The sequence below is a fragment of the Triturus cristatus genome, chromosome 2_2 (genome assembly GCF_964204655.1).
Source record: "Triturus cristatus chromosome 2_2, aTriCri1.1, whole genome shotgun sequence".
Lineage (NCBI taxonomy): Eukaryota > Metazoa > Chordata > Amphibia > Caudata > Salamandridae > Triturus > Triturus cristatus.
Window position 1 is genome coordinate 124,379,509 of NC_140582.1, and position 6,000 is coordinate 124,385,508.

Sequence of the window (6,000 nt, forward strand, 5' to 3'; positions counted from 1 at the left end):
GCGGCGTCGCACTCACCAGTGACAGGAACCCGGGACAATGTGATCACGTGTTTGTGTGTGCACCAAATAAACACCTACCAAAACTAATAATCTGTTGTGTATCATGTTCTGTGTAACGTTGCAGGTGGCCTGGAGATGTGAGAAGGTATGTGTGTGTGTGACACAGTTACAAGTGTGACCCATCGTTGCAACCAGCCATTATGTGCATAGCAGATGACCCACCAAATATGTGTCCATATTCAGAACCAGACATTCAGAATGAAGTAAAACAAGTGGAAGTTATGAGTATTCCGAATTGTATTTTGAGAAGGTACAAAAGAACAACCGTCCGTTTGGAAGGGAGAAAGGAAAACAAATGATGATCTTAATGCAGAGGGAGATGGGAACCTGGATTGGGGTGGGGCAAAAAAAATATAACACGTCAGGGAGCGTCAGGGAAAACAGTCTATTTACAAGGGGAAAATGAAATAGTTGTTCACGTCTAAAGTCAAGTGTCCTTCTGGTCATCCTCTAGGACCACAATGTCCAGATCCTCAGAGTCCGATGCAGGCACACGTCTGGTGGGTGCAGGAACAGGCACCACTTGGGTTCGTGCCACACGAGGAGTACGGGGGGAAACAGTGTGGGGCAACGGACAGGGGGAGACATTGACTGTGGTATGGGAAGGGATTGGGGAGACAACAGACGACATGGCTGCGGGCAGTGAATTGATGGCGGTGGTGAGGGTGGCCATACATCGGAGCATGTCCTCTCGCATCATGCGTACCTCCATACACACTTGTAGCTGGATGCGAGCGGACATGTCTGGCTGACCCTCACACATCCACATCAAGTCCACTGGCACAGCCACAGGAGGAACAACACCGGGAGGGGCCTGGGGGGAAAAGGAGGGATGTGGTGCCTGAGGTCCGGAGCCAATGATGTTGGGGAGCTGGCGGCTACGATGAGGGGGACTGGTTGCAGGGGATGCAGCTGGGTCCCCCGATGGAATGGGGAACTCTAGAGGTAGGGAGGGGCTGATGGCAGGCCCAGATTGTTTGTTGGCCTGCCCCGAGGACACCTTTTCAGGGACCACAGGTGAAGAATCCTGAGGAGAGTAGCTCTCCAACACCTCATGGTCCGAGGTGTCGTGTTCACCCCCCCCCCCGATTCAATGTCTGCAGCCTCCACCCGGGATGTGGCACCAGCATCAGGGTGTCCCTTGTCAGTCTGGGTGGGCGCAATCCCCTTGCCTCTTGATGTTGAGGGTCCCTCCTCATCCTCCTCTTCCTCGCTGGTGGAAAGTGGGTGTAGCCGACGCCGCACTGGTGGCCTCTTGCTCCGGACCAGGTCCTGCTGCCCTTCTGTTTCGCCAGCTGTGCCTGCTGAAATGTAAGCAAAATCCGAATGTTATGTTTGTGTCATGCAGGACGAGACACATTCATAGGAGCCAAGGTCAGACTTATTTTCCTCTGATCACACTCAATAGTTGTCAGTGTCTATGAGCTGACATTACGTGTATGTTCACCGTCAGTTCCTGGATTGAGTCTGACATGGCCATCTCACGTGGATGTGTGTGGCTTACACGACTGTATTGGCCAACCCTCAACCTGGCATTCTGGGGATCTGTGTGTCCTGCCACAGCTACATGTGCAGGTTCCACAAGCAGTCCACCAATGGAGAACATGAAGTCCCGAATCTCAGATTATGGCCATTCATAGGGAGTCGCAGCTGTTGAAGGTCTGGACAAGTGTCATCTGCTTTGTAGCATTGTATGGGACACGACAATTGGCGAATGTGGGTCTTACATGCACTGAGGCTCTGGCCTATTTCTGTAGCTAAATTGTGAGTCTAGCCTTTGGCTGTCCCCACACATGTACTGACAATCCAGTGGCACATTTTGGCTTTGGTGACTGATATGGTAATGCTGTACACCGCTGAACACTGGGGGAATTTAGTGACAGCTACCTGTACATGTGAAATGTGAAACAGGCCACTGAGACGTCTGTCAGTGAACACCCCTTGTAAATTTAGAAGCGCTTAAGAGTGATGAAAGGATGTCAAAGTCTGTCTTGACTCCATGGCACATGATGTTTTGTCACAATTGGAACCCACACTCTAAAAATGCTATGCAAGTCATAGCATCCAATACCCTTTGGCCTGCCATGCGCACACAGGACAGTGTCTGTACCATTGCTCATCCAATGCACACATGATTTCCTAGTGCCAATTGTAGTGGTGCGGGAAGAGCTGATTTCAGTACAAATGCACAAATATGGCTCATTTAGCCAGTTGTCATGGCGAGACTCCAACTCCCAAAATGCACTCTGCCCTGTACAGTCCATATGCCACAGTGTGCCTTTTTAAGCTTGGTTACTGCTGCATGGACACGGAATCTGTGAATGGAGGCATCGGACACACAATGGTACAGCACTGTTTCACTCACATCATACTCCCAGACACATTTAGCATATGATGCACTTACCATGTCCCTGCTGCTCATGCTCCTCCAGCTGAGCATGGAGGGTCGGCCAAGCTGATCGCAGGACCCTCCTGTACAGTGGGGATAGGCGAGGACGATGCACATGGTGCTGGGAAGACTGGCCCACCAGCTCCTCAGCCTTGTGCCGGGCCCACCGTTTTAGGTCCTCCCAGCGCTTGCGGCATGCCCTCGCACTCCTGGTGTGGACTCCCACTGCACTGCAGCGCTCGGCGATGTTGGCCCACAGCCTGGCCCGGGCTGCATTGCTCAGCTGGTGTTCAGGGTCCCCATATAGCTGAGAAAATTTGGCCAGCACCCCCTCAGCCAAGATGTCCAACTCACTTTCAGTGAAAGGGGGTGCCTTCTCTTCGTAACCCTCAGCCATTATGGGGATAATAAGAAGGATGAGAGCAGCAGGATGTCAGAGGATCTGTCTGTGATAGAGGATGACTCAGAATGAACACAAAATGGCAGCAAACTATTTCCTGTGATGTATTTCCTGCCTCCCACTTCCTGTAAAACATTTCCTGAATGAAATTATGTGTTCCGGGTCATTTTCGGAGTTTACGGCCCGTAAACGCAGTTCCCGGTTCCGGAGCGGGAGGTCCGCACACGGGCCGTACGCTCCGCAATCGGCGTTTCCGCACACGGGCCGTACGCTCCGTAATCGGAGCTTCCGCTTTTTGGCCGCAAATTCCGAAAATGACCCGGAACATATAATTCCATACAGGAAATGTTTGACAGGGAGTGGGAGGCAGCAAATACATCACAGGAAGTACTTGCCTGCCATTTTGTAGTCATCCAGATCCATCCACAATCTGGAATCACATCTACTGCCATCCTGCTGTTCTGTTGTGGATAAAAAAGAAAAGACAGTGCATGTGAGAATTAATTAAATGTGACAAGAGGGTGAAGTGACCATTTCAAGACATGTCTGCAGTTTCTGTTTCAGTTTCTCATGCTTTGCATTATGGTACATGTAGTCCATATTAGGTGCTCATTGGCAGAGTTGTGTGATGTGTTCCGGAACATTGTGTTTGAGAAGTGTGGACATATCACAGACACAGGGGGGCAGAGTTACGGCTTCGGACGCATCTCTGCTAATCAGCAGAGATGCGTCAGAAGAGTTGCGAGGCATCTGCCCACCCGTGCGCCAACACAGATGCGCGGCATTGAAATTTCGGTGCACCGTGCAGCTCGGATGTGCAGATGCGTGACGCATCCCCCGTTGGAAAGGCGGCGCATTGCTGGAGTTGCGTCACATGCACAACGCAGCTCCAGCAAGGCTCGGGGGTGCCCTATCCCTATGATGCTGCGTCAATCCTTACGCCTGCTTCAAGCAGGCGCAGGGTTTTGACGCAGCATGGCCTTAAAAGTGACTGAGTGAAATATTGTAGATTTTTAGGAGGCGTTTCTGCGCATGGAAGGCCCCCCCCTGCACCAGAACGCCTACATGTGGCGCAGGCCTTTACAACGTGACGCATCTCCCAGATGCGTCATATAGTACATTCCCCGCAGCATGGGGCTGGCTTTGCACCACCGCAGCGTCACAAAAGTGACGCAACGGCAGCGTGAAAGGGCCGCAAGTCCCACATTATTCTGCCCCATGGTGTCTGATTGACCCATTGCATCACTCACGTCGTGGGCGCATCATTTGTGGGGAGTCACATCTGTTGATGGCAAAGGGCCGACAATGCTATGGTTATGGCCTTTTCTGATTAAGAGACCCATCCTCATGAGGTCCGGCTGTGTCTCTCAGTACATGTATCATCTTGCATCTGTGGCTATAGATTCTTTCGGGACATCCACTACACTGATCGCTGACATGGGCACATGTGCTGATGCAGGCTCAACGTTTTGACTACTGTCAAGAGCTGTGATTAACATGCAGTTAGTGTGGCTTGCAAAGTAGCCTCAGGAAGGAATTTATTGACACAGTCGTGTATATCCAAGTTTCATCATTGGCAACAGACAGCAATCCACATTTGGTCCATTCCACTACAGGTTGCTCATGTGAAGAACGTGACAACAAGCTGCTCACGGACTTGCATGCCCTGACCTCGGTTATGTGCCATGGCCCGGTTTCCCAGATTCATAGGTAGCCGAGGTTCCAGCGGTATCTGTAAGCCATGCGTTAAGGCAATGTTGTGCAAGACACAACAGGCTAAAATGATCTTGCACACTTCTTCTGGGGAGTACTGCAGCACCCCCCCTGTACGGTCGAGACATCTGAATCGCGACTTCAACAGACCAAAAGTGCGCAATATGATGGCTCGAGTCCGTATGTGTGCCCTATTGTACCTACGCTGTGGTACAGTGTCTGCACGCCTGTAAGGGGTGAGGAGATGTGGGGTGAGTGCATACCCAGCGTCACCTGAGTAGAGGGGAAAGGGCAGTTGGTTAGATTTCCCTCTTTGACTTGCACAGGACATGATCTATACTGTATTACATGCATTGTCAGGTGGGCCCTGTATCTAGCTTTATGATTCTTAAAGTACTATGTTTAATTTTGGGGGGCATTCAGACATTTCAAAAACACATAATCCTCCTTTCTAACGCTTGGTACTTACCCAGTAGCCACATGTTGCCAAATTCTCCCGCAGCTATCCGCCGGGCAAGAGGTGACATGCGGAATATGAAGCTGTCATGGGTACTGCCGGGGAACACCGCATGCACATCAATGAACCTCCCTCTGGCATCACAGACAGCTTGCACGTTGATGGAATGCCATCGGTGTCTATTGCAGAAGATGTGTGCAATGTGGCGGGGTGGCTGAAGGGCCACATGGGTACAGTCGATTGCACCCAGCACACGTGGAAATTGTGCAATGCGAAAGAAATCTCGTACTGCCCTTTGTCTCAGGGCCAGTGTCGGTGGCATATGTATGTGGAGGTGGGATCTTGCAGTGATGCATCGCAGTACCTGATGCAGGCACCGCGACTGGCTTGCCTGGGATATGCCCACATGGTCACTGGAGACCCTTTGGAATGAGCCAGTGGCGAAGAAATGGAGCGCTGATAGGATCTTTAGGTATGCTGGTATTGCATGTGAGCAGCAGGTCACGGAGTCAAGTTCCTGCTCCCACTCACATACCATATCCAAGATGATTTCTGGAGGGAAACGGTACCTGGCCCTTATATCTTGACTGGACATTCCAAATAAGTTGATCCTCTGTCTGAAGATCCTCTCTGCTCTGGCTCTCCTCCTCCTCCTCCTCAAGTGGTTTTGCTGCATGGCAAGGGGCAGTGCAACAAACACATTCAGTGACATGTTGAAAGGGTTTGTGTGTGTCTGCTCTGCAGTTATACGTGCTGCCGAGCTGGGATTGGCTGGAGTGTGTCAGCTGATGCATGGTGGGGGATGGTAGGGACTTGGACAGGTGTTTCCCCTTGGCTCAAATGATCAATGGCAACAGTAATGTAGTCTGGTCCCAATTCTGATGTTCCGGCCCGAAATCGGAATTTCCGGCCCGAGTTCGGAGTTTCCGGCCCGGGAGCGGGTATTCCGCCCTCGAATCGGACTTTCCGGCCCGCATGCGG